Genomic DNA, 20,243 nt, shown 5'->3' on the forward strand with positions numbered 1-20,243 from the left:
AAGTCTTGTACAACTAAGAATGCCTTTGTGGTAGGGGGGAAAAAAAACACTAAGAGGACTTCACTCTGGTTCCTGAGTCTTTTGCTACCGTGACTTTGGATGGCACAGTTAATTATCTGTAACAAGATCTTCAGGAAGATAAACTTAGGTAGCTAAATTGACTGGTACATTGCAAATATTCAAATTTCGAAGCCTAAGTTAAAGAGAGCAATCAAACCTACCAGCTGGGGTGAATAAGGGGGTGTAAGGCAGTGGTCTTCAAACTGGGGTGCCCATAACTTAACTGGGGTATGTGTGGACACATAGACACACACACACACACACACACACACACACACACACACACACACACACACACACACACACACACACACACACACACATACTTTGGAGGGTTTCACAGGCAGGGATTGTTTGAACAGAATCAGTGTTCAAATCTTGAACTCCCATGTGTCCTCTCATAACACTGGTTTACTGAAGAGAACACTGCGGTGGCATGGCCCATGTTTCCTTTTTCCACATCCCCTTTCCCAACCAGAGGCCCTGCAACCACTTTACAAAAGAAAGTGAAAGCAAAGCCCCACTGGGCATATAACTTTTGCGTGTTTGCTCCAGGGGTAAACAACTCCAGGCCACAAACAGAGGGACCATGAGGGAATGGAGATTTCCTGAGGAGATTTCTGGAGAGAAAGAGCAAAGCAAAGAAAGACACTGGGAAGCTCCAAACCTTCTCTCTCTCAACTTAATCTCAACTTGAATTAAGGAGTGACATTGCACAGATATGCATTTAACCACACTTACTTGCAATAAAAAAGATAAAAATGAAGTCAGCCTTCTCCTGACCAAAAAAAGAATCATTCTACTTTGGCCAGATATTTTGCTCTCTCATTTTACAATGAATAACATCTGACCTGAATGAGGCAAACCTGCAACTCCAAGATTTTCAGGAAAAGTATTTAAAGAATGAAGATGTTATAAAATAGATTCTTTGTACAACATGTTCAGATGTTGCCTTGATAATGCATAAAGAGATACAGAGTTTTACAAAAAGTCTTTTAAAGTTTTGGAGAGCAGAAAGTTTGAAGGCCAGTGGTCCAAGGAACTTAAGGAAAGAAGTTCTATGCCAGTCTATACCCATGCTTAGAAACAGGTCTTCTGACAGAAAAGGTGATTTTGAATGCAGTTGGATTGTTTCCAGCCTGATCCTCAGAAGCTTTTGTCCATCCTCGGGAAAGGACACCTGCAGTAGTACCGGTAAACAATAACCTGGGGCCACATTACCCAGACCTCTGTGGGCACTGTTGTAAGGCACACTATGACAGAGTGAGGAGTGAGGTACTACGCTCGTGACGGTGTGCATCTCAGGAGTCTCAGGGCACTGGCAATATCTGAAACCACAAGGCAGCCAGAGAGACGACAGAAATTCCAAATCACTTGTTTGACAAACCTTGGGGACTTCCTGCAGCAGTTGCGAGGGGATTCGGGTTGGAGGGGGGGTCTCTCTATTTCATCCAGTTTGTGGGATGATCATCTCACTGCTGGTCTCATGAGCCCATTGGGTGTTGTCTGGGGAGAGCAGGGAATTCTTTAGATAAATTATCTAGAATTTATGAAATATGAAATCCCTTTCTTCACTGTCACCAACCCCAGCCTTCCTCTCATCCCAATTAAAAATATGAGGACACTGGGCTTCCCTGGTGGCGCAGTGGTTGAGAATCTGCCTGCCAATGCAGGGGACACGGGTTTGAGCCCTGGTCTGGGAAGATCCCACATGCCGCGGAGCAACTAGGCCCGTGAGCCATGGCCGCTGAGCCTGCGCGTCTGGAGCCTGTGCTCCGCAACAAGAGAGGCCGCAATAGTGAGAGGCCCGCTCACCGTGATGAAGAGTGGCCCCCTTGGGCTTCCCTGGTGGTGCAGTGGTTGAGAGTCCGCCTGCCGGTGCAGGGGACACGCGTTCGTGCCCCGGTCCGGGAGGATCCCACGTGCCGCGGAGCGGCTGGGCCCGTGAGCCATGGCCGCTGAGCCTGCGCATTCGGAGCCTGTGCTCCGCAGCGGGAGAGGCCACAACAGTGAGAGGCCCGCATACCGCAAAAAAAAAAAAAAAAAAAAAGAGGGGCCCCCGCTTGCCGCAACTAGAGAAAGCCCTCGCATAGAAACGAAGACCCAACGCAGCCAAAAATAAAAATAAATAAAATTAAAAAAAAAAGAAAAAGAAAAATATGAGGACACTGAGACCCAGGGAAGGTGAATTGTCAAAGTTTCTGAAGTAGTGCCTGTTAAAGGTGGGAAAGGCCCAGAGAACTTTCCATTTCTGTCTTTGCCTAGTCTGTACTCAGCTCTCCTAATTTCAAATCCAGAATTTTAGCCACAGGCTAGACACTACTGGAAATAAACTGTCTCAAAAGGGCATAACTTTCTTTATATTTTCCTCAAGTTGTTTTTTATGTCATTTGGCTAAGAAACAGAATTGACTCCGATTTGGGCAGGAAGCTGGGTGTGAAGTTGTAAGGGGTCCTGACTCACCAGGTGCATCACTCCACTTGGGTAGCAGCTTGTCTACCAACAGAGCAAGCCCCCTGCTCCTGCAGGAGATGGTGGCCAGGATTTGTCTGGACTGTGTAATCAACAAGGACATACTACTGTTTTCCTTCTTTATTCCCAGTGAAATATCCTTCCCTTTGACAGTGTCACCCATTGCAGGGACTGTGGGATACCTGTGGGTAACAGAGGCCCCATTTGCTAAAGGAAAGAAAATCCTTTACTCCTTATATTGAGAATTTCATTAAGGATTTACAGTCCTGCTTGGCAAAACACAATAATGAACACAAACTCGATGTACTCACAGAAAAGACCAACCATACAGAAATTTGCATATACACACTAGATTAAATTTGAAGACTTACACATCATGTGGTAAAAGAGATTTGTAACTTCCTTGTCAAGGACCCCTTTCTATGGGGTGCATTGTTGTACCACATTTCTGCAAAGTTCACATTTTTAACTTGCATCAATGTAATATGGTTCTCTTGGACACCAGCTTCTTCCAGACCTCTGGGGTTACATACATTGAATGACCTGACAAGATCTTCTTTTTTTTTTTTTTTTTTTTTTTGCGGGTTAAAAAATATCTTTTATAAAAATGAATAGTTTTCCTACATACAAGTGATATTGAGAGAAAAAATAATTAAACAATATCTCAAAAGAGCAAAACAAAAACAAATAATTAGGAATCATCTTAAGAGTGAATGATAAGATCTTCTGAATCATTTTTAAATAGCCTATATTTCTCAAATAATTTTTTCTCATCCAATCCAGCTTACCAGCACACTTTATGACCTAACATACCTCCAAGTATGACTTCAAAAGTGGATGGAGACTCTCAACTCTTCACAACCTAATACTTCAAGCAACACTGCCGACTAATTGGAATTTACATCTAAATTGAGGTCTATTTGCAATTCGAGGGTTAGATTAAATCACTAGAAAATCTATTTTTGAGAGTTTTTTTTGAATGTCCCAAGTCTTATGCCCGGCAACCTAATGTCACATTCCCAAAGGTGACGTTCTTTAGATGACTCCAAAATTCCATCTCTCTGTTAAAACTACACATTAGAATTCTAATTCCCTCTCTGAGTTTTGAATTGCTGTCAGGAAATATCTTTATGTGGAGGGATGAGGGACAGCTTATCTATTCCCTGTTTTCTTTTAATTTTTTGAAATGAGTATACCTTTGGTTTCCTGAATTGTCTACTAAGTTGGCCCTTAGGAGGGGACTTCCCTGGCGGTCCAGTGGTTAAGACTCTGTGCTTCCACTGCAGGGGGCACGGGTTCTATTCCTGGTCCGGGAACTAAGATCCCGCATTCTGCGCAGTCAAAAAAAAAAAAAAGAAGTTGGCCCTTAGGATTCTAGTTTGATTTGAGTTTAAGGCCAGCACATATGTTCATATTTTATCTGATTCTATCCTAAAAATAAGGGATCTAAAAAGTAGTCATTGCCTAGTTTTTATTAAATTTTGACAGACTTGCTTGAGAACTGTAAGATCATGGACTTGTAATGGATAAGCACTCTGGAAAAGTAATTCCAAGTCTTAAATACTTTTTAGGATTTCAGAACCTAAGGGAAAAATCTTGGAGTTGGTAAAAGAATCAAATATATCTGGTTCATTATTTTACCAAGTGTTCTCTATAGGACAGAAGACCATAGGGGTCCTGTGATAAATTAAGTTTGGAAACCCTGAATCCAATGTCCCACTCAAAGATTCACAAGGCACATTAGCATGTTAAAGGCTGTAAAAAGTCCTACAGCACTTTTGGGGGCCTCTCCAGTGCACCCAAGCCAAACTTTTGGAGAGCAGTAAAATTTTGTTTTTTATTCAAGGAACATTAACAACTCTTCTAAAGAACATACTTTAGGAAATCTCAGCATATGTAACCTCTTGCCTCAAACCAGACACATATTTTAAAATGTGAAAGATGACCATCCTTTATAAAACATCTTCAGGTCTTCACAACCTGTCTTGACCACAGGGTCAAGTTCTTTGTCTTATCGAACTCTCTCTTGCAGTGATTCAATCCTTTTATCTCATCTTTTTCCATCTTATTCTCTCTCTTGTGGATATGGGGAACTCATTAGCTTTCTCCTTATGAAAACACTCCACAAAGCTTTTTTTAATGCAAATATGATAATGTTCCTCCCTAGATTAATATCCTTCAGCCACTCCCCATTGCCTTTAAGACAAATCCAAACTCTAAAGAATAAGGAGTAAGGTAACTGCTTCTCTTCCCACCTTCATTTCGTTGTCCAGTCTTCTCCAGTCTTACTCCCTCCCTATCATAATCTACCCGGGAATCCTCAGACACACTTTTTATTTTGCATATGCTTTTTAAAATGCCCTTCCCTATCCACCAGGAAAGCTCATATTCATCCTTCAAGTCTCAGGTCAAACCGCACCTCATGAGGTTTCTCTGGTCGCTGCCTTCACAGGCTCACCTGCTCTTCTTCCAGACTCCCATAGGGCCTGGACCCTCCCTCACTCCCTCAGCATTATTACAGTGATTATAGTCACTTATTTCATTGTCTGTCTCCTACTCTACAGGATGAAAACTCACCATAGTGCCTGGTATACAGTAAACATGTAATAAACATTTGTTTAATGAATTAATTTATAAACAAGCAGACGTAAGAATTTGAGATCAGCTTTTCTTTTTCAGTAAAGAACCACTGGATCTTACTTTACCAATCCTACCCCACAATCTTTTCCTGTTTTTCTTAGGAACCTCTCTATTATCTCCACATCCCTATCAGAAGAGGGAATCCAAAACTAGACCCCGTGTAGTATTTTATGTTATCTGGAGCTCAAAGTTCTTTCTTTGGGGTGAATCTATAATGAATTTGATTTCAAATTTCCTCTCAAGTTTTGGTACTTCTTCCCATAAACATTTTCTTTTCAGAGTAAAAACAGGAAATTAAAGTTAGAACTTTGGTGGGTGTATAATATCACACCCTGGTTTTTATCACACTCTGAATTATGGCTAAAATCTGAAATTAGCAATAATTTCCAATTTCTTCCAGAAAATTAATTCTCCCAACAGTAACATTGCTAAAAATTCTCAAAGATGTAAACCACATTGACTGGGTTATATATTACTTTATAAATCTCTTTATTAGAGGAATATGTCTCAGGCACTAGGGAGAATGAATGAATGTTAGAGGACTTTAAGTTCCTTAAAGGATTATAGTACCTTTGGAGTTAGGTATATCACTCATATTTGAATATAAAAGATTAATAACCTAAAGATATTTGTATGCTTATCCAAAGACTAACTAATGCAAATGATGATTACCAAGAAGATGAGCCTCCTTTGTTGGATTATTATGGAAAATGAATAAGAAAATATTTTCTTCAGCCATATGTAGAGCAATATAATTCAGAACCGCAAACACAACTATGCATCCAAACATAGCATTACTGAATGTGTCAAAACAATTACTGACAATATTTCTTCTATTGTGCTCTGTGGCCAGAAGAATTCGAGAGTGGGACACTAATAAATCCTTTCAGTTATCAGCACTCCCTGGGAAAAGTGCAACTTGAGAAAATATGCCAGGAATGTAGCAACTGTGATGACAATACACAGGCAGCAGTTTAAGTCAAGAAATGGCACGGGGACAGCCAGGGCTGTTGGGTGGCAAGTGATGAAAAGCCAAGTCACCTGGCTTAAGAAAAAAAGAGAAATTAATTGATTCATATAAAAAGTCCAGGCATTGACTTTAGCATGGCTGGATCTAGTGGCAATATCACTGCATAACCAGTTTTAATTGCTTTTGAACTGTGTAAATGCCTAGGTTCCTATTTCCTAAAAATTGGACATCCTGAATCCATGGAGCCTCTTGCTCATATCACAACGGTTACCTCAAATTCAAATGTTCTCTCTGTGTCAATTAGAACATACTAGACTGTGAGAATGTTCTTATTTAACAGCATGTTGAATGAAGTTTTACTTTTCATCTCTATATCTGAGCTGAAGTCCCAAAGCTGAAAATAGTAAGAGACAATTGCCCCCATGTTCTAAAGAGAGTGCCTGACACATCCATGGCAGACTTAGTAAAAGAAAACAGATCAGTCCAGTATCTACAAAACTCTCACTTCCAGCTTCTCTATACGACAAGACCAAATTGTGAAAGTTGGTTGAAGAAAGTCAAGGAGAACAGGAATTCAAAGGAGCAGAGAGTGTTTTGGCTTTTCTTCTCACAAAGAGAGAAAGCTACGCTACCTCCTGACCTGCCTCATAAAGACAGCAGGAGGGGAGATGCCAGCAGAAGTGTAATTTATCAGATGGTGAGATGAGAAACTTAAAGCAGAGTAAGGAAGTGATGCGTGTGGGTGTGTGTCACTTGAGATAGAGTAGTCGGGGAAGCCTCACTGATAAGGGGACATTTGAGCAGAGGCTTAAAAGTGAGGGAGCAAGCCATGCAGATGGCTGGGGGAAGAGAGAAGAAGAGAAACAGGAAACTCAAGGGCCCTTGGCAGAAACATGTTTAATATGTTCTGGGATGCAAAGGAGGCCAATGGGACTGGAGAGAATTGAGCAAGGGGGGCACATGACAGGAAAAAAGGGTAGAGATTAGAATGGGCAGAGATTACTCTCTATGCAATGGGTAGAGAATAAAGGCAGAGTGAGAAAAAGATCACACCCCCTCCTCATGCCCACTGTGGGTGCCTGAGCCTTGGATCAGGCCTGGGCTGGGGGTGGGGAAGGCCAGGGGAAACTCTGAACTGAGAGTGAGATTAGAAGTAATTGGATTAGAGAATTCAATGTAAGGTTTTGATTTAGACTGAAATGTATTTGTCTTTAATACCTGAAAGTAAGCCTTAAATACTAAAAAGTGACTAAAAAACTATAGGATCTATCTGAAGGGTTACCTATAATGAGAGAATCCATATTTGAAGGTTAGAGAAAAGTAAACCCGTTCCCTATTTATAACCCCACAGAGTTTACCCCCATTCAGTAAACTGATTATTAAAGAATCAAAACCCTTGCAATCCAGCTGTGAACTCACTGTATACAGCACATGTTTTACACTTTATTATGTGTAAACTCAGTAAACATTTGCAGTTAACCATCAAGTAGGCTAATATGCCATTTGGGAGAATAAAAATGATGCGGCATTAGATCGACGATCAGATAAGAGAAAGCTGAGGTAGGGCCTAAACTTCCAAACTGTATAATTCAAAACTTGAGGTTATGTGTAGAGTTTACATGTGGCCTCCTGACCTTTAATCAGAGTCACCTCCAAAGGACTTACTGTGAACTTGTTAGATAGGATCAATAACCAAACAGTCTGTGACAGAGAAATGATGTTTGCTGCTTGCTAGTTTCAAATGTGCAGTGTAGGTTCCAGGAAATATAAACATCTGCAGTATTGTAAAATGAAATAAATTGGACAGAAACAGAATAACACGCAGGAGGGACACTGTTGCAAATGATGGAAATCACTAAACTGGCTATTTCCACTTCCACCTTTGGCTTAAACAAGGTGAAAGTTTGTTATTCTTTCACACAGAGTAATTCTAGAGTTTGGCAGACCAGAGCAGGATGGCAGCTCAGAGGTCATCAGAAGCTAGACTCTTCCTATGGCACGCTGCTCTGGTCATCCTCGACTGATCCAAAATGGCTACTTGACTTCAACCCATCACATCTGCATCCCAGCCAGCAGGAAGAGGAAAGGCAGAAAAGTACTCCTTTTTCCTTTGAAGAGCACTTTTATGAAGTCTTCACATTTCAGTTTACCGTAACTAGCTGCAAGGGAGACTAGGAACTGTGGCCTTTAGCACCGCGTTTCTAAGGAGGAAAAGGAGAATGGATGGACAACATAGGCAACCAGCCATGTCTGCCTCCCCTTGTTTCTCTTAGAGACCTGTTCACGGAGTTAGGTTAATGCCGTTTATCAAGAAGTGTTACTCAATTTCTTAGGTCTGCCTGCCAAATGGGTGTGTTTGCAGCTCTATGTACTGGTTACATTATGCTTCTGATTATTCTTAGTGGCTAATTCCACTAGCACCAAAGACAAAAGTTCATTTATATAACCTATCAATATCCTCTCTGTTGCCCCTTCCCCTAGATGAATTAGTTGTGCTAGCTGATTCATTTGTCTCCTACGGAAATTAGTAATAAATCAATTTAGTAAACATGTACTGAAAGGCAGGGTGTGGTGGTAGAACAGGGGTGAGCTTCAGATCAGACTCTCCTGGATTGAACTCCCGGCACCAACATTCAAGTAACATGACTTCAGGCAAGCATCCCAACATCTCTAAATTCCCATTTCCTTACCTATAAGATAAGAATGATAATATATCTTCTTTTTTTTTTTTTTTTGGCAGTACACAGGCCTCTCACTGTTGTGGCCTCTCCCGTTGCGGAGCACAGGCTCCGGATGCGCAGGCTCAGCGGCCATGGCTCACGGGCCCAGCCACTCCGCAGCATGTGGGATCTTCCCGGACCGGGGCACGAATCCGTGTTCCCTGCATCGGCAGGTGGACTCTCAACCACTGCGCCACCAGGGAAGCCCGATAATATATCTTCTTGAGGCTGTTGTGAGAAGTGAATAAAATAACATCAGAAGTGACTATATGCCCCTATAACAGTCAAAATTGCTATTCTGTAATTCCCTCAATCATCTGCTATGTGCCCGGCATCATGCTTGGCACTGTGGCTGTTAAAATCTGGAGAAGACATGCAAGAAGCTTGTGATATAATGGAGGAGCTTAAGAAACCCAGAAACAGGCTCTGCAGAGTAGGAGAGGCTTCTCGTATGTGCAACATTAGAATAATGAGACCTCCCTCGACTGATATCAAAACTGTGGATACATTACCTTCCAGAAAATGAAATGACTCAAACTGTTAAGAATTTGTGTGCTTGACTAGCTGTTTGGTGACTAATGTTGACATGTGGGCCATAACATGTAGGTAAACAGAGTCACGTCAAAGGCTTGCAGTGGCCCCACTGATGCATTTTTCCGAAAAGTGACAGAGAATCACCTACATGGTACTTTCTTGACTACAAGCTTTGTGAACATCACGTATTATTTTAGTTTAGAATTTGAAAGCTAAAACGAATTGATCATCACACTACAAAAATTCAGGCAAAAGTCACTTCTTGTCTTGTACATTTTCGTGTCTTCAAAGCTCAAGGCAATAACAATAACGCATACCATTCCCTCTTCGTTTGCTGTAGTGATGTGTTTTGAGGATCTCTACATGCCTGGTCCAGGGTAGGTACTGAAGATGTGACGATGAACAGGATGGCATCTGTCCTCCCAAAGCATAGTATACAGATGGGGTGCCTACAAGTGGTACTTTCATTACTGTGTGATTAACGCTACAAAGAGGGGAGATGTCCCAGGATATCGTGTGAGTTCATAGGAGGGACAGTGGCCCAGCCTAGGCCCATCCAGGAAGGCTGCGTGGAAGAACTGAGTTTTCTACAGTTCTACACTGAGGTTTGGAGGATGAGTAGAAATTAACCAGATAAAGGGTGCTTCAGTTAGTGCCATGGCACACCCAAAGGCATGGTGTATTAAGGAAGGGAGAGGTTCAGTGTGGCTGAAAAGGAACTTGAACATTGAGATTTGCTAGGGCCAGATCTTGCGTCCTGGCATAGATGCACACAGGGAAGAACCTTGACCCCCACCATGTTTCATATCATAGGCTTCTCCTAATTTTCTAGGAAATACGGAGCAAAAAAATCAGGATTTATTTTGTTATGGCAAAGAATAATTTTATGTAAAAAATCTGAGAAACAGCTACATAATGACACTTTTCCACTTGGAAGAGACACAGGAAGCAGTATTTAGGATGTTTGTATACACACTTCCCTAGGTGAAGGGAAGATGGAGTTGAGAATCCTACATCCCCTTCAGCACATTGGAGACCACTTTGAGACAGAGAAAGGAAATCAGCCAAGGAGATCCGACGTCCTTGTTCTGCCATTTGAGGTGCCTTTATTCCCTCTGGTTTGTGATATGCCTCAATAACCACTTCCGTCCTTATTTCCCTAGTCCTCTATCATTCCAGCTTCCTCTAGCGCTTATCTTCACTATTTGGAAACATCAGTCTGACAGAAAGAGGCACGAGAGGCACATGTGGTTTAGACATTCATTCATCCAACACTTCAAGGTGTCTGAGGGCAGAGGAACAACCTGCTTAAGAGCCTGGGTTGCTGCTACGCTTCAAACCACTCATCTCTTAACTCTGCGAGCATAAAGGTACCCCAAGGTAGATTAAGAGACAAATGAATTTTATAGGCGATGTGCCAGGGTTCAGGGAGATGGGAGAAAAGTCATGTATGCTGGAGTAATTGGAGGAGGCTTTTAAGTAAAGAAATATCTACTCATTGCCCTCCATGCGCCAAGTATAGAATTCTGTGAGGCAAGTATTATTGTTCCCACCTTGAACATTAGAAAACAGAGTCACCAAGAAGACAAGAGATTTTCCTTAAATAGTTAAGTAACAAAGCCAAGATTTGGACCTAGACCTCCAATTGCAGCACTCTTTCCATTTATCTGAGCCCACTTCTTAGAAGTGGCAAAGTGCTGATTGGGTCTTGAAGGATTGGTGGGTACTGAGAGGGAGGGTATCTTACGCATAGTCACCTTTAAGGGCACTGGTAGAATATGTCACCACCAAAGTTTTTCTTTCACATTTTTCTCTCTAGTAAGACATTAGAGATGACTGGGAAAGATAACATTTCACTTGATAATTCTGTTCCCTAGGGTACCAATTTTGGAGAATTGTGGCCAGGAGGGATTACTCTCAGGGTAGGAATTCTTAGATGACAATTTTATGACTTTCCGTCTTCAGTAGTTTCGAAAGCCCAGTTCACAAGAATCTCGTAAAATTTCATCATTTTCTCATTGTGCTTCACTCTGGTCTCCTTCAGACAGTAGAAAGCATTATAGAAGAAGGGAGAACTGATGTTACAACCCCACTGCTTTATCCTTTCTGATTTTTTTGAAGTAGTCTCTTGACTTCATATGTTAAGTGATCAGTTTACACTAGCAACAGTTGGCTGGCTAGTCCGGCTGAACTGTATTGTGTAACTTTCCTCCATCAGGTGTCAAATTTTGGATGCAAATATCACAAAAGATCTCTTTCTGGATCGAACTGTACAGACTGTGCTATATGTTACCACACTTTTGTTTATACGTTTGATTTTAATATTTATATTAAAAACTCAGCTTAGTATAAAGGCTGCTTATTCCATGCCTTGCTTATTCTCAGCAGTCGATTTAAAAAAAAAAAAAGAAAAGACTTTTTGGATGAAGGCTTTTGGAAAGGTTAGGTTGCATTTTAGAATTCACGAGCTGAATATATGATTGCTGGCCACAAAGAGGTAGCTGGCTTAAAGGTCATATAACGTCACAGAAAGTATGTTTGAATGACATGAGAAGTTTTAATTCCTAAGAAATTGTTGAAAGAGAAAGAAACTATTAGGGGATTCTGGTTGTTGGAACAGGAGGCTAGAGTTGTTCTCAAAATTTTAGCAGTGAGGACTTTAGAAAACTAGCAAAAAGTCATTAGTAAAATAGCTTGGATAATGTAATAGTCAGTAAGGATAATGCAGGACCAAAATAATCTGATTTTATAATCTCTGGATTAAATATATATATATATATATTTCTGAACAGCTTGCCTGTTCTCTATGGAAGTTTTATCAGGAAAATGGAAGATTCTCTCTAAAAGGGAATATTTAAAACAATTTTTTAGAGAGGCATCAAGTTCTCAATTTGTCATACGTTGAAATACGTAACAGTGTCCAATGACCTATTTTAATGGAAGTTTTAAGATTTTTTCCCTGCTTCTTGTGTCTTTTATGACTCTACCATTTTCTTGTTTCTGCTTTTAAGGCACCACTAATGTACCCTAAAAATATTTTCAAATGCCAGAAGTAAAGAAGAGAAAGAAATTGAGAGAATAGCAGCATGACTGCAAGGGATGAGAGAAATATATGAAACAGACAAGGCAGGCACTCTGAGTACAGGAGAAACTAGTGGACTGGAGGAGGTGCAGCATTGCTTTGCCAAAGCCAGAGATTGGCAACAATTTTCATCAGACAAAGGGCATCCAGAGGATGTAGACAGTTGACCCAAAATAATGTAATATGGTATAGAAATTTTAAAATAGAAACAAGTTTCCAGTACAGGAAGACATATAAATTGTGTGAATTGCTAAATTGTAATACTTAATTAGATTATCTTATCATAATTAGCATGGCTAATAAATAAGAGAGGTAACTGATATCTGGAACAAAATGGAGCACGCACATACGCCTAGAAAAGGTTTTTGTATGTGCAGTGTTTCTCAAACTTTAGTGTGGGTAAAAGTAGTTGAGATGCTTGTCAAAATGTACGTTTCAAGGCCCCAGAGATTCTGATTTAGCAGTTCTAGGGTACAGCTTCTTAATCTTGGCCCTGTTGACATTGGAGGTGGGATCATTTTCTTGTTGTGGAGGACTGTCCTGTGCATTGTAGGGTGTTTAGCAGCAATACCAGTAGCACCTCTCCCCAGTCCTGTTTCCAGACATTGCCAAATGTCCCCTGGGGGCAAAAAAAAATCACTCCCCTCATCTGAGAATCACTTGTTTAGGGTGAAGCCTGGGAACCTTCCTTTCTAATAAGAACATCCACGTTATTTTGATAAATGTGGTCCGTGGACCAAACTTGGAGAAACACTGAACAAAAGTGGTATGAGTTGAATTATGTCCCCTCCAAAATTCATGTTAAAGTCGTAACCCTCAGTACCTCAAAATGTGACCTTATTTGGAAATGGAGATTTGGTTAAGATGAGGTCATACTGGGTTAGGGTGGGCCTCAAACCCAGTACGACTGATGTCCTTATAAAAAGGGAACATTTGGACACACAGACAGGCACATAGGGAAAATGCCATGCAAAAACTGGAGCTACGGTGCCACAAACCAAGGAACTACCAGAAGCCAGGGGAAAGGCTTGGAACAGATCCTTCTCAAGTGCCTACAGGGGAATCAGGACCCTACAGATGTCTTGATTTTAGAAGTACAAACTGTGAGACCATAAATTTCTGTTGTTTAAGCCACTCAGTTTGTGGTACTTTATTACAGCAGCCCTAGCAAACTAATACATAAAGAATAAAACACAAGCCAGAGTTTAGGACTGGGACAACATTTAAAGCAGAATCAGAGAGGAAAACAGGCAGATTGCAGGTTGGCATCAATCCCTAATTTATCTTTCTCAGTGCCTGACATAAAATAGAAGTTGATAGTTTTTATTTTTATTAAACACTGTCCAAATATACGTTGTGTAATTAAAATATTGAGTGAAATCTTATAATTTATTACTTTACTGGGTTGAAATTGTCCACAATGTTCCATTGTTAAATTTTCATCTGGATTATATAGTAATTGGAAAGATAGGCTTAAATCTGGAGTTGCCTGGAAGACAAATGGAATGCATAAATTGTCATTATTCATAGAGAAGGTAATATGCAAATGTGAAATTCCATACAAGGCAAAAATGCATTGACTGATCACACTGTAGCTTTAAGAAAGTGGTGACTGTTTCAGGTCACAGAGGCACTATTTAGAGTACAGCGAGTGGACCATGTGTCCAGCAGGCCACCAAGTCATGTGCCTACCTGAAGTGGGAAGTTCATACTCTCTCTCTGGAAAGATGAAGTCTATGGTATTAAAGGAATGTAAAAGGTATGTACTCGAATAGTTTCATTTGCAATAAAAGTGAACACTGCTGTCAATTATTATCAGAAGACAAAAACAAGAGGCCAGTGGCAAATGTCAGTCTTTTTCTCCTTAAGAAAGGTATAAGAATTATAGATATCTTAGACCCTGTTTCCTTCCACAATTGAATTGGAAACAAAACAAAAATCTCCTTGCCTCAATATTTTAGACTAAAAAGTTGTAAAGCTTCTATTGCAGATGAAGGGCCCCAACATTTTTCCTGCTCCCATAAGCATATACGAAATAGTTAATGATAAAGAATGGTAGGGAGTGATGACAAAGAGCTCCTAGAAATATGTCTACTAATTAAGCAGAGGGATCAGATACAAACAAGGTTAGGTGTAGATGGCTTAAGCGCCCTCACCAAATCAGGATAGGCTTAACAGGACATTAACCTGGAAGCTTTTGCCAAACTCTAAACAAGTTTACCTCACGAAATCCCCTCACCTTCAATCTAGGAAGCTTTCCAGTGTGCCCTTCAGAGTCCCATGAAGTTGCTGTCAGCCTGCTATACCCCACGTTCCCCCTGAACAGGTTTGTCTTCTGGGGACAAGGTGGGTGAGTGCGTGGGGGTAATTAAGGTTGCTATCTGGTCTCAAGGTTATTTTCTTTTTCCAAGAGGGCAAGTCCAGCAAAGAGCTGACTCAGTGTCGCCGAGAGGAGAGCTGCACTCAGACAAAACAAATCCCGGGGACGAAAAGTAGAAGTAAACAGTTTTTCAGAGCAACACTGATATAATATTAGGCCTTCTCTGACCTCTCCAATTGTTTTCTCTAAGTTACTGAATCCTCTCACCCCTTTTCGTCGGCGTGCCTCTGCTCTTCCTCACAATCACCACGCTTCCTCCTCGCACCACCCTCCTACAAAGGTAAGGGCAGACGGGCAGCTACAGACCCTTACGTCCACTGCGGCCAGCTCCAGTCCTAGGGCTGTTGCCTACATGTACGTCTGACGCCGAAAAATCTAATCTCTCACGTCTAATCTGTCTGGCTATATTGTGCCTCCAGGGGATGGCAGAACAGGTGAGGGCGGCTGGAGGGAACCAGTTCCCGCCCTGAAAGGGCGAGGGCCGACGGCGCGACAAGTGTCGGGCCCCGAGCACCCGCTCTTCCAAAGATCACCTTGCTTTGACCTAGTTGAGCTGCGCAGGACGGAACCAAACAGGGCGGGGGAAAAGGGTGGGGGCGGGGCCAGCGGAGGGCGGGGCCTCGAGCGCTATATTGCTGTGCTCGCCAGTCATTTGCCGACGCTTTCCAGCCGGAAGCGTCGGGGAGGCGTTGGCGGCGGCTACGGCAGCGGCGCACGTGGTGACGTGCGAGGGGGTGAGGCGCTAGCGGGCGGCTGCGACGGGGGCAGTGTCTCCGGGACGCGCGTGGAGGTCGGTCTCTCGGAACTGCTGGCCACAGTTTCGCCGCCTGCGGCTTCAGCGCCGCTGTGCCAGCGAGCCAGCGAGCGAGTCCCTGCGAATTTCCGGTGCGCTCCCCTTCCTCGCAGCCTCTGCGGGCTGTTCGCTCGTCTCCCCGCTCGGTCGCTCCCTTCTCGGTGGCCTCGAGACGCTTTCCGTTGGGCCGATTACCGCCCGCTTCCTTCTGCTCCCCTTTGAAGCTCCAGAGATGAGTTTTTCCATCTCTTCAGAGATGAACCAGGTAATACGCGCTGGTCCCGTCGACGGTGGAGGAGGAAGAGGGCGCAGCCAGACTGCGAACTGGGGAATGGCGCGGAGCGGTGCCGGGTGCCGGGAGGAGGACGCCCCAAGCCGCGGCCGCTGCCGCCGTCGCTCTCTGGGGGCGAGGAGCCGCAGCCGAGCGGCCCTCGCGCTCCCGGTGCTGCTGTGGTTGCCGGATCGCGTTAGCGGCCAAGGGCGGGCTCGGGCCGCCTCGGAGAGCGCTGGAGTCGAGGAAGCAGGGCGTGAGGAGCGAGAAGTTTTTACACGAGGGGTCCTCGGGGGCCTGGGTCAAGACGCCGCGCGCGGGCCAGGGATGACCTCCCAGAAGGAGGGCGCGGGAATCTCCGTTCCTGCTGTCAAGAATCGATGCCCAGTGTTGGGGTCGGCCCGGGGTCTGGACTCTCTTCCGTGAGCCTTCCCAGGACCCGGCGAGTGTGGGCGGGGAGCTGGTCCAGGGCCCCATCGGTACCCCGGGCCTGGGGTACGGTGGCACCGCGCCCCTGATCGCCGTGGGCCGCGGGGTCCTTTGTTCCCGCTCCACGTTGCCCGCTTTTCTTGCCAAGCGCGGGGAGAAGGGGGCGGGAGGAGGGAGGAAGGGAGCGGCTGCCCTGACGTGTCGCGCTGAATGACTGCGGGGCTGGCCAATCCCGGGCGGGGGTGTGCAGACGCTGGGCGCTCTGCCTCCCAGCCTTCGGAGTGGGCTCCCGCCCCGCCGCGCGGGGATGAAGGCCTGGGACTGCAGGACTCTCCAGTCACTCTGGGGCGCTCGCCACTTTGTTTTTGCCAAAGAAAATCGGCAGAGAGGTTTGCTGTTTTTCCGTCCTTCTGCGCATCTTGCAAAGGGACTCTGGTTGTAAGCTCATGATGGTAGGAAGGTAGTAGGCAGTATCAGATTGAGGATAGACCGTAGGGAAACTTGAACCACAAATACTTTAGAAATAGATTTACTTTTCCCCCAATACAAAGTAGACAGATCTATTGTTTGAGGGCGCTGACGTTTCAAAAACTAGATAAGTAGAGGCCTAAAGGGTTTATTTTTGTTTCCTTAATGTCTGTTGTCAGTCATGGAGGATTAGAACACCCTGGCATCAAGCTGTTCTTTGAGAACTTGCGTGTGGTGATCTTCTGTCTAGTAGTAAATAACAACCCTGTAAGCATAGTACTACTCTAAACAGTTCAACAAGTACAGCATGGACTAGACTACCAGAGACATATTTTTTTAAAATAATTCTAGCACTGGTGGTTGTTTAAGGATAACAGTATGAGTAGCTTTAGGCATAATCATGCCTAAAGTTATTCTTTGTATATCTGGAGATGAGGTGTACACTGTTTAGAATTGGATTGAGAATACTATAACTTAATACCAGCTGGCAGGCTACTTGTCAAATGTCTATAATTTGGTAGTGAGAGGTAAAACTGGACTAGCATCACTGACCTAAAGGAGACCCAGAATGGTTTTTCCTCTGTTTTCCTAATAGATGAAATCTCTATCATTAGTTAATATTAATTTCTTAATTGTCTTAATTTGCAGGTCTGTTTTTATGACTTTTCCCCCCAAAACAAAGTGTTCCAGGTTTTGGTTTTAGTTTTAAATTAGTGTCTTTTTGGCTACTTATTGGGTTGGCCAAGAAGTTCGTACGGGTTTTTCCTGTGAGAAGTTACAGAAAAATCCGAACGAACTTTTTGGGCGCCCCAATACTTTGGAGTGGGGTTTTGTTTTTTCTTGATTGAAGGATATTTTAGGTGGCAATTGAATGTGTTTCGCAAATAAGTGTTGTTGTTTTTTTTTTAATGCAAAATGTTTTCCTGTTGGGGAACTGTCTTAATCATTGATATTAAGATGAAGTACCCCTAAAAATAATTTCATTGACTTTTCAACAGTATGATTGTATAGTCAAATCTACAAGAGGGTTGGGGAGCCTCCTACCTTGTGCTAGAGAGTGTAAATGGAGGAATTAATGAATAAGGGAGTATTTCTGAGTTTTTGTTAGAACCACAGAAAGTACACGATTATATTTACTTGTAAACTTCAATTACCGCCTTGTAAATGATTTATAAACCGATACATCGCTCACTATCCTTACTTACACTTTTGGTATCAACCTGGATGCCCAACAGGTACCTCAGCCTTATAATGTCCCAAAGCAAACTCCTCTTTTCCTTCCTGACTTTAAGCATGCAGCAAACTAAAAATGTCTCTATTATGCTTTTTGGAATTCTAATTTTGATATTGATGCCACATATCTACTCTAAAATATCCTTATTACCTTAGTTAGGATAAGCAAGGGTTATAAATAATTTCCTTGCATCCATGTTTTACCCATTCCTCCAGACCATCCCCTGTATTTCTGCTAGTGTCCTATGCCTCTGTGCTAAAAATTCTGCTCTGTTTAAACCTTAATGTTGATCTCTTTTACTTCCTCTCCTACTGTTTACCATATGCATCCTGCAAACTACAGTCTACTTAAACAGAGATCGCTGCAGTTTCTGGAATATGTGTGCTTTCATACCTTTTCCCCCTTTTGTTTGAACTGTTTTCACTGCTTGGTTTGTCTTTCTGATTGGTCTGTGGAGTGTTCAAGGCTGGGGAATGGAGTTAACTTCATTGTGTTATGAGCATCCCATTCCAGACTGTGCCTGCCATATGTTTGGAGCCATAAATGTTTGTGCGATATAAGGATTACAGAACAATGAGGTTAAAAGCATGGAGTGAGTGAGTGAGTTTGGTGAGTTTTGATATAGATGGATCGTTTCAGACATTGGGAATCTATAACTTCTGGTTTTTAAAAGATTCATTGACTTACTTTGTATTATAACGTCTGTCCTTTAAAAATGGAGTAGGTTACTATTTTGTGAGTTGGCTACCCTCAAAAGATTGCCTTGAAACTTAACTAATACTTGTAATTTGCCTTGAGGTTTTAAGGATTCTTTGAAAGTTTGATAACATTTTATCTTGCTCTTACTGAAGGCCCAAGAAGAATTTGGGGGCAGGTCATATTGTACCTACATTTTTTACAGCTCCTTGATAAGGCTTACTGAAGTGTATTTGGGTTCAGCTGATCTTTTGGGGGGCTGTGGTAACATGTGAACTTCTGGGTTTTACTAAAGCAGTTTAATTACTCATTTATAAGTCATCTGTATCCCTTTTCTTGCACTGGCCATATGAAGAAACTGAAGACTGTTTACCAGAATATATTGCATTTGATCTCAGTTTTAATTTTAAAAGTGGATTAGTCGAATGTGTTTTTTAAATATCAAATAAAATTCTAAATTTTATAATTGTATGTAAGCCTGGGATGTTGGGGCTTTTGGTTTGGCTTTTCAAAGATAAAAAATTCTCCGCACATTTTTATTCCATCAGTTTTTGAGCTTGAGTTTCATAGCCCAAACTGAGATCTGTGACTCTGTGGAATGGCTTAAAACTCAATTTGTCCACACTAACTTTACTGAAGGTGAATGTGAACTTTGAAAGACATGGTTTTGCAGGCAGAAGCTGAGGTGACCTCCTCCAACTTGGGGGTGGGTGAGAGTAGGGGCATATAGTATATAAGGACAGTAATTAGATAAAGTTTGTTGCATTAACTTAAATGTTGAGTGGACTTGGGCTAGCTTTTAAAATCAAGTAGGGTTATACGGATCAGCAGATGTTAAAGAGATGAGGTTCATGTTAAGACCTTGCTGTACGAGAAAATCATCGAGTACTAACGTAGTAGTACTCACTCTATTGCAGAACTAATAATATTGTACAAATTTGTATGGCAAGAGTTGCTCCAAAAATTCTCCAGTATTTTCTCCCAAAGGACTGAAGTGGTTTTAACCATCCAGGTTTTTGTTGTTCTTGTTGTTTTCCAAAATAAATTTAAGGTAGAACTTTCAATTTATCAAATACACCCACAGAGATACTGTGAGTTTGGTTCTGGGCCACTGTGGTAAAGCGAGTCACGCCAATTTTTTGGTTTCTCAGTGCACATAAAAGTTATGTTTACACTCTGCTGGAGTCTATTAAGTGTCCAAAACATTATGTCTTTAAAAATAACATACATACCTTAATTTCAAAATACTTCATTGTTAAAAAATGCTGACCATCAGCTGGCAACTCAGGGTTGCCACAGACAGACCTTCAATTTGCAAAAAAAAAAAAAAGGTAGTATTTGTAAAGCAGAAAAAGTGAAGTGCAGTAAAACGAGGTATGTCTATATATTTATAGATGCCACTTTTATTCTTGGTAAGATCAAGGCTAGTTTACAAATAAATACTGAATAAAACTGGTCAAAGTTTAAAATACTTATAAATCTCCTTTTGTTTTT

General features: G+C 42.2%; 1 protein-coding gene across 6 annotated transcripts in view; it reads right to left on the minus strand.

Annotated features, from left to right (window-relative positions):
• HMCN1 (hemicentin 1) overlaps nt 1-2,421 on the minus strand; it is an 883,583-nt gene extending 881,162 nt beyond the window's left edge. For all 6 annotated transcript variants that reach the window (XM_079903114.1, XM_079903100.1, XM_079903116.1 and 3 more), the window contains exon 1: nt 1,876-2,421. The gene's annotated coding sequence lies outside the window, so the exon portion shown is untranslated. The remainder of the gene's footprint in view (nt 1-1,875) is intronic.
• Between the last annotated feature and the right edge of the window lie 17,822 nt (nt 2,422-20,243).

Source organism: Stenella coeruleoalba (genome assembly GCF_951394435.1).
Source record: "Stenella coeruleoalba genome assembly, chromosome: 1".
In the NCBI taxonomy this organism is placed as follows: Eukaryota; Metazoa; Chordata; class Mammalia; order Artiodactyla; family Delphinidae; genus Stenella; species Stenella coeruleoalba.